This window comes from Ovis canadensis, chromosome 26 (assembly GCF_042477335.2).
Source record: "Ovis canadensis isolate MfBH-ARS-UI-01 breed Bighorn chromosome 26, ARS-UI_OviCan_v2, whole genome shotgun sequence".
NCBI classification, from domain to species: domain Eukaryota; kingdom Metazoa; phylum Chordata; class Mammalia; order Artiodactyla; family Bovidae; genus Ovis; species Ovis canadensis.
Genome location: NC_091270.1, coordinates 51,550,335 through 51,559,458, shown reverse-complemented (window position 1 = coordinate 51,559,458; position 9,124 = coordinate 51,550,335). Strand labels below are relative to the sequence as shown.

The 9,124-nt window shown below is 49.8% G+C and overlaps 1 protein-coding gene across 4 annotated transcripts in view; it reads left to right on the top strand.

Annotated features, from left to right (window-relative positions):
• Nucleotides 1-5,499: 5,499 nt before the first annotated feature.
• ZMAT4 (zinc finger matrin-type 4) overlaps nucleotides 5,500-9,124 on the top strand; it is a 366,351-nt gene continuing 362,726 nt past the window's right edge. For all 4 annotated transcript variants that reach the window (XM_069572843.1, XM_069572841.1, XM_069572844.1 and 1 more), the window contains exon 1: nucleotides 5,500-5,635. The gene's annotated coding sequence lies outside the window, so the exon portion shown is untranslated. The remainder of the gene's footprint in view (nucleotides 5,636-9,124) is intronic.

Here is a 9,124-nt window from a genome sequence, read left to right as displayed (position 1 = left end):
ATGGCAGACCAGGGTTTCCTTGCTAATGTTTATCACTTTTCCTTGGTAACTTAAATGCATTTTTATGCTAAAAGGAACATTGCTGGCCTTACCAAGCCTCCTTTCCTGCTGAAGGAAGAAGTAAGTTCAGTTCAGTTCAGTCCAGTCGCTCAATCGTGTCCGACTCTTTGGGACCCCATGGACCACAGCACGCCAGGCTTCTCTGTCCATCACCAACTCCCAGAGCATACTCAAATTCATGTCCATCAGGTTGGTGATGCCATCCAACCAATCTCATCCTTTGTCATCCCCTTCTCCTCCCGCCGTCAATCTTTCCCAGCATCAGGGTCTTTTCCAATGAGTCAGTTCTTCACATCAGATGTCCAAAGTATTGGAGCTTCAGCTTCAGCATCAGTCCTTCCAATGAATATTCAGGACTGATTTCCTCTAAGACTGACTAAAGAAGTAAGTAGATGGAGGAAAATCAGGTCCTGCCTCAGTGAGATGCTTTCAGCTCTTTGCTTGCCAAAGATGAGATGCTAAGAGCTAAAATTAATGTAAGATGTTCAGTGTGATATGCATGTGTATGGCCAAGAGGCTGAGATGGGATGCTCCACTCTCCCCTGAACATTTTGAGCGGGTCAGGGTGACTGTTGGGCTAGATGTTTGGGTGTGTGTGTTCAGTGGCTAAGTTGTATCTGACTCTTTGCGACCCCATGAGCTGTAGCCCACCAGGTTCTTCTCTCCATGGGATTCTCCAGGCAAGAATACTGGAGTGGGTTGCTATTTCCTCCTCCAGGGGATCTTCCCAACCAGGGAGCAAACTCATGTCTCCAGTGGCAGGCAGATTTTTTACCACTTACTGGAAATGTATTTTCTCCAGCTGTGAATGAAGTTATCTGTCCTCTTCATAAACTGTTCCTTGTTGGGATTTCTAAGTCTTTGTCCAGCACTGTCCTAACAGCTATGGGTGTCACTGTGGATTTGGGGGTGATGTGGCATTAAGGCTGCCGCACAGCATGGCGTGCAGTAGCAAATGCGAAAATGCCCATGTGGAAGCGATCATGAAAATACAAAGAATGTAACTAATTTAAACTTGTGTGGTGCAAGGTCCAATGGAAACATCCTAGCAGACAGAAGTGATGGATGGAGGGATGCGGCTGGGTGTAGGGAGATGGCTGTAATCTTGGAGAAGGCATGGTGTGAGGGAGACACTGGGGCAGGCAAGGGGAGGCCAGGAGCCTGGAGTGAGCAAGCTCGGTGAGACTGTGATGGGCTCGTCGTGGTCCGTGAGGGTAAGGGTGGAGGACGCTACACAGGGCTGATGGGGCCAGGTTTCGCCTGACTCTGGAAGCCAGGGCAGACCAGAAACTTGAGGCTTGTGTCTCTCAAACCCTAGGCTGCTCATGAATATGTAGCATCTTCCGGGAAACCCAGTGTTATACAAATATTTGGGGGTAAATCATTCCGTAACTCTGCACTAAAACAAACACGGACATGTTTTGGAGTAGAATATAAAATTGGCACAACTTTCAAAATAAAATATGCACGTTTGAAGACACCTTGGCTCGTGGCAGATCCCTTGCGTGAGTGTCACGCCACCCAGGTGCTGTTTCCCATATGGCGTGCATCATGGGCCGGTTTGAGAATTTCCTTAGGCAGTAGGAAACGAAATCTCACTGCCTGAGGCCTTGCCCTGTGCTCGGAGCATCTTTTCTGCCCCTCTGAGTATCTTCTGGCCCCATGGCAAGAGCTGACCTGACAACTGGGCTGACAGAGCAGAGTGACTGCCGATGCCTTAACGCGGTCCCTTCATATCGAGTGGTAGGACATCTGTATGGTCCTTTGTCGGCTGACTTGCCACCATTCTCTCTATGGCCCTAGAAACATACTAACATAAGGGAATGGTGTGTGCCGGGTTTTGTAAACATGTTGGATATGTCCTTTCGAGAAGTCTCTATGTCAGGATGGGTCCTGGCAGGCAGGGGGTCCCACAGTCACGCTGCAGACCTTTGATCTGGAAGGCGCCTCCTGCCACCCTCACCTCTCTGCCAGCGTCATGGAAGGCATGCTGCCTTTCCTCTGTCGACTGGTATATTGCTGGACAATATTCAATGGCAGCTTGTAGCTTCATACTTCTTGTGAAGGAATTAGCTGAAGCAAAACAGAATTCCGGTGGGCGATTCAGTCTTGCAGATCGCTGTCTGCCTGTCTGTCCATTTCTGTTTTTCTCTTCCAGTTTATTGACAACATCATCATGATTTGAAACCTGCCCCCCCCCCCAACCCCGAATCACCTGCTTTTATTTAGCAGGGTATTTTAAATAATAAAATACTGTCTTCAAAGCTCAGGAAGCCCTGTCTATTTTAATACCAACTTTCTGAAGATTCATTAGTAATTAATGAAATCATTAAGAATGGTTCACAGTGACTGACACCTTCCTGGCAACCACAATCCCCTCTTGTACTTAGTGGAAATGTCATTGGCTCCACAGGTTTGATCTGGGGGGTGGAGTGGTGGGTGGAGGGGGCGGGAATCCGATTACATAAAGTTTCACAACAGCCATCAGCCAGAGCAGAAAGCTGTGAGTCTGTTCCTCCAAGTTTCTCTACTTAGGAAGCTGCGCCTTCATCCACCCAACACTGGTTTTCAGAAATCTTGCTAATATGTGTTCCAAGACAGTATCGTGTGGCTCGACTCAATTAGCAAACACGTAGGGTTGAAAGTCACCCTTTCTTTTCTCGTCATTCCTTTTCTCCCGCTTTCACACATTTCCTTTTTTTTCTTGGCATTGCCTAGATTTATTCTCCTCTTCTTCCTCTTAGGAACAGAATTTGGCATAAATAAATGATAACCGAGAAAACGGTATAAGCAGGAGAGTAAACACAGGATTCCTCCAACCTCCTACCGCAGGTCAGGGCGATTTGTCACAGAGAGCGGTTACCCACAAGAAGGACGGGAGCAACCACAGCTGCTGTTTAACTTGTGTTTTAATAAAGCAACCCACGGTCTTCGTTTTAATTGCCGAAAATGAATCGTGAACCCCCTCCAAAGCCTTTCAGGCCACTAATGCACTGAAAATTGTTAAATCGAAATGGACGCCTTTTGCCAGGGCACTGCCCACAGAATGGAGTGTGGTACATTTCATACCCCGATGCCTTTCAATGGTATGAAGCCGATATTTAACACAAATGCAAGTACCAGGGGGATCTGCATACTTACTCTGTGTTCTCCAACTCTCAGAATTAAGCAGTTGATCTAGGGGACACAAACAGATCATCCTTCTCTCAAAGAGAATATTTTATGACCAGGCAGTTTTAAAGGCACTGACATAAACAACTGTTTGCAGCTTTCTCTCTCTCCCCCTCTCATCTTCAAAAGGCAAAAAGTACGTGTAAGGTCTTGCTGTTTTAGACAAAGCATTTTAGAAAATCACTCGAAATGCTTTCTTTTCCTTTGAGGATGACTGGACCTCTGATAGGTGCTTGAGAGCGTTCTTATAACTTATTTTATTTCTCTTATTTTTTAAAGGAGGGAAAGGGAGACAGTGTGAAGGCGCAGAGCTGAAGCCTGCTTTCTCTTGGAAGTGGAAACCTTATGGCTTAAATCATAAAAGTATTATTTATGGTTTTCCCTCCATGACAGAACATGCCAGATTTTCTGGGACAGGGTCAATTTCAAATGAACAGCTAAGTTTCATTTCGTCCTGGTGCTTTATGAGAATTTCATCCAGACAAAGCAGGAGATAGACAACAGACACTTTGCTACACTCCTTGTCCTAGTTTTTGATTCGTAGTAGACGGTCACTCCCCTCTTAGGCATGCGGTTATTTGGAAAGCCATTATGGAAATGACTTAATTTTTTGAGGTATGTGCCTCACAAATAAAATGTGCATCCCTCATCTTCTCATTTCCTTCCAGTGCTTGAGGGAGAAAGAAGACAGGGAGTGAAGAGCTGCTTCATTTTCCAGAGAGAACAGGGGCACTGAGAGCTTGGAGGGATGGCTGTAGCTGTCAGTGGATTTAGTCCTGAATTTTTACCTCCTGGAATCCAGGGTCCCTCCCTTACCCCGCCAGCTGGATGAGTGATCACAGCGAAATAAAGATTCCAGGAAGCTCAGAGGCACACTCAACGTTTTGAGCTGAGTTTTATTAGTCAGCCCACTTATTGAATGCTAGGTGCTGTTAGTGGAGTTATAAAGATACGCATGATCCTGGCTCTGCCCTTACAAAGCTTGTGATGGGCATAGTCCCCAGGAGCAGAAGCTCACTGAATGAGGCAGGAGGAACAATCTATTTGCCTCCAAGGATGCAGAAGGTGATAACAATTGCAGTTGTTCAAGGCCACGGGGGGATGAACTGGAACCATAGCCTGGACTCAAAGATGGGTGGATTCCAACAGGAGGAGAGGGAAGGATTAGCTCTAACTGATCTGAAATTGGACATCCCGAGAGCTTCCTTTAAAAGACCCTTTTCAAATTCTTTTTCTTCCTCTTAAAACATTCAGCTATCAAATGATGTCTGCTATCCAATGATGTCTTTTCCATATAGTGAAAAATTCAGGGAAAATAAAAGGGCAAGACTCATGCTTCATAATTCTTTGTTGAGCAAGGGAAAGCATTTGGGTTTTTCTCACCCTTGGATGAGCTGATGATGTGAGTCTAAGCAATTCACTGAAGCCACTTGGGAACAACCAAAAGCCAGGGTCCGAGCAGAACTACTAGCTTGGCAAATGCCTGTCTCCCTGGACCTCCCCGCGAGGCCAGTGAGGAATTTCAGACTTTCACTGACTTTAAAATCTGCTCTTCTGAGAATGAAGAAGGTGTAAAGAGAAGCCGTCTTCTCAGGTTGGGGGCTGAGGTGGACCACGAGGGAAAGAATGGATGGATGAACCCACTGAAGGTGCACAATCTGTCCCTCTAAATAATTTAAAATGACCTTCACATGCCCTCCAGAGTGGCCCCGGGAAATACATCACTAGATTCCTTCAGCCTTTTGCCTAGCTCTGCTTCCCAGAGTCTGTGTTACACAGGCAGAAACCCCACCGTCATACTTCTCTCTGCCCTCAGGAACCAGTTGGGGGGGGGGGGGTGGGAATAAGGCCAGAAAATTGTTGCTATGGGCTCTGTGTTGTGGAAGTTAAAATGCGGGTGCAAGAATCTGATTGCTTGATAGCTGCCCCCCGCCCCCCCATCTCTCTCTCTCACCCCCACCCCTTCTCGGCTCTCCCGAACCCCCACTTTATCTATTCTCCCTTCCTCCCTCCCCCGGACTAGCAGGATTGCACACCAGCACCCCCTCACCCCCCCCAAACACACCGGGCCGGAGGAGAGCCTTACAGGTTGTCAATGAAACCTGGAATTATTTCCTTTGATGGCTTAGATAATAGTAGGAGCCGGAGCAACGAGTGAGGTCGCCTGAAACCAATGCAGTCCTGCCCGGGCCCCGGGAGCCAATCGCAGGAGCAGAGGGCGGGGCGTCGGCGCCCGCAGATAATTGCTAAGTGCCTCGCTAGCACAGTTGGTCCGCGCTGCCGAAAGGTCTGGTCGCCGAGGCAGGAACGCGCAATCCTCAGCGTGTACCATCCCCATAGCATCCCTCCAGGCTCCGCAGGCAGCGAGCCTCTGGGCACCGGGCCCCTCTGCTCCGCGGAAAAGGTACTCCCGCTGCGTCTCCCCGGGTGTGTGTGTGTATGGCGAGGGGGCGCTGCGCCTGGTCCCCCATCCTCAGTGGCTGGCAGTTGAGCCTCTGTAGAGGGGGCGCAGGAAGAAAAGTTTAGGGGAGGAAACGTGACCAAGGAGGGAAATCCCCGTCTTCTGTTGGGAGGAAAACAAGCTGATGATTTGGGAAACTTCTGCGCTGTCTACAACTGGGGTTTGTTTACTACTCTTTTAATCAGTGGCGCTCAGGTCTGTGGAAATAGGTCTGGTCCTGGGCTGGGGTGCTGTGCCTGGGGTCGGGGTGTAGATTCAGGTTTGCTGGGTGAAGGGGGTTGGACCCTGGATGTGTTGCTTACCCCCCGCGCTGACCCCGCAGCTGGGAGGCCGGTTCTGGGACTGGCGATGGGGTGGCTGTGTTTTCCATCATAGGGTCTGCCCCCTTGACATTACGTGGACCTGCTGTGCCCCAACTCTTGTGACCTTCGACTTGAGTCCTTCGTCGGACTTCTGTCTCCTTCTGTCCCTGCCCCCTCCCTTGCCCACTCTGTCTCAGCTCGCTTAATCCGCTGATGGGAGATGTGTGACATCCAGGGGTGCGGGCAACTGTCCTGTGTGACCTGATGGGCGTCTGTCTGCAACACAAAACTTGGGGAGAAATCAACAAAGCAGTTCTCCGGGGTGTGTGTGTGTGTGTGTGTTGGGGGGGAAGACATCACTAAATTGATTAGCTCCCAAAAACTCTGGAAGACTGTCCAGGTTTGGTGTCTATGGAAATAAAGGGGCTGGAAGGAAATCGAGTCCCTTGTGAAGGTTACACCTCACCAGGGATGGGCTGTCCACTAAGCAAGCCAGGGGCTCTGGGTGCAGAGAGGGGTGGGGGGCTGGTGGGAGGAGCTGGCTCTGGTTGGGTGCTCAGGTGCTGCTCTGATTGAGAGGTGACTGGAGCCATCATCCCTGCTGTCTGTGATGACTGCTCTTCAAGGGAAAGGCTGGCCACCGCCGGAGGGCGGTCCAGCCTCGCGGCACCCTTGTTCGCTTGTGAACGGTGGGACCACAAGGGTGCGGCTTGATCTGAATTCCACTGGTGGTCCTGGGGAGAAACCCTGCTCCCCAGATTCTGCCCACCAGGAGGTGTTAGGTCTGAGGGCCGGCTAGGAAGCAGTGTCCCCATGGGAGAAGGCAATGTGCTTGGTCTCAAACTTCCTTCCTGCTTTGGTGCAGGCAGCTCCTATTTGAATATTCCACAACATTGGCCAGGTGTGTCCTCCGACTTGCTGGGTCCTCAGAAGCTGCCGGCTTGGGACTGATCTTCCACCTCCCTGAGTCTCTCTGACTTCCAACCTAGACCCCCAAGTTGGGAGGTTCAAGTCCTGGTCCTGGGCACATGGGGATGTTCAGGCAGGGCTCCTCCAGGACACCCAGTCCCCAGGACAGCCTTCCCTCAGAGATGTGAATGTGTCCATTCCCCGGCTCCACGAATCATGTTCACTCTTTAATTCTTGTCTCCTTTAACCTCCGCAAAGGCTTCTCGCCCACCTTCTTTCCACAGCTATTTCGGGTGGGAGATGTTATTGCTGAAGCTTTACTCACAATGCTTAAGGAAAAAAAAAAGGCTGGTTGACTTTTTTTTGTCTTGGTGGGGATACAGTCAGCCTTCTCCTCTGCACATGTTGCCTGGCAGTAAACAAAACAAGCTTGCAACCCTGCAAAGGAGAACGCCTTTGTGTTTGGGAGCCTGGAGAGGATGCTGAACTTTTATTGGCTGTTGAGGCATCCTTGGCCCGAGACCTTCTCCTCTGTGGTCTGTCTGGGGCAGAGAGAGCCCACAGAGGCGACATCTAGCAGGTGGGGGATTTTGAAAGGGGAGGGGATGGCTTTGGTTTTCAGGAAGGCGGTAATAACCACGGAACACGGCCTTGGAGTTGCAGGGGTGTTTAGAACCGGGGACAGGGAGTGAGATTGCGAGTCCCCTCTGCTGATGCCGATCTGCTAGATCTCTGTCGTGATAGAGGACATTCAAAGTAAGGCTTTGAAACCAGCTCGGAGTGGTGACTCATGCAGAGTTAGAAGGCAGGATGGGGGAGGGAGCACGGTGAGCTGCAACGCACAAGGGGGACACACTGGGAGCACTTGCTTTCCCTCTCCCCCTCCCTCTCCTCCTTCGTCTTTCTTGTAGTTCCCTCTTTGGAACAAAGATCATTAAAATAACAACTTAAGGCTAAAAAAAGCATAATGGGAGCTAAAGAATAATTGACGGCAAGCAAAACACCACCGCTGCAACTTCACCTTGGATGGCGCCCCGTGAAACCCAGGATCCAGCCCCTCCGCCGTGCCATGCCATCCACTTTGGAGAATTTCATCGCCGGCTACTGTTGGGCTGGCTGGTTCCTTGTGAAGCCAGGCGCCTGTCTATGTCTGAAGGGACTGATTAGTGTTCAGGAAATTAAATTTGTCACTTGTCATTTCATCAGACGTGGTAGCTTGGTCCTGGACCCCGGAGAAGCACCATCCACAGGGCCCTGCCCAACTGGCCAGCCAGGATGACTCTTCCTTTAACCACTGTGCTGTGAAAGGGTCACCTCTGTCTGCTTTGACAAGCCAGACAAAGTCCCTTCCTTACTTTTCGGCTCCTTTCCCTGTTCTCCATTTCCTCATCAACACTTTAGTAAATAATCTCTTTGCCAACCTGCTTTGATCTTGTCATTTTGTGCCAATTGTGCTCTTAAAGAACACTACCCCCTGAAATAGGATAGAGAACCTATGAAAATTTTAATCAGAGATGAGCCTTTGAGTCTTCTCTCTTAAAATTTAATATTGCGATGTGGGGGGCGCTTATTGTGTTAGGTATTTTTGTAAACACAGTGGAAATGTCTTCTTTTCTTCCTCCGGTAGATGTGTGAACTCCCGGTAATCCTGGGGGGTGTGGGGGTGTGATTCTGGAGGTGGGAAAGAGTCTGGAGCAGCCTCTGAGGGCGGACAGGCTGGAGTCTGATGCTTCTGCTTATTCAAGGTACGGTGAAGGCTGTTTTGAAATCTAGGCGCTGAGATGCGTTCACTCTACTCTGTGCGTTGCCCTCTTCATTCTCCACTTGGAAACATTTTATAGCCCAGATTATTAGTAAATGGTTCACCTGCTTCCCCTTTCTGTACACTCATGTGGCCCCCACCGGCCTCCCACCTTGGGAGGGACTTCACAGGGCAGCAAGTGGATGCCTGAATCTTCTTACTTCATCTTGACGTGTGCCTGTCTTTTCTTCCTTCCCTTCTGGTTCTTCCTCGCTGTCACTTAAGGGCACCTTAGAGATTGAGATTTAATATTAGACACCATCCTTATCTCACGTCTGAGACCTGAGACCGTGTGCCGGAGGGAGTCAGGAATTCTGGAATGCACCTGGGGTCTGGCCCCAGGGGGAGCTCTGGGTTCAGTTCTGGACCTCACCCAGACACCTAGGGTGGTGCAGAAGCCCTGCGTGAAGGTAGGGAAAC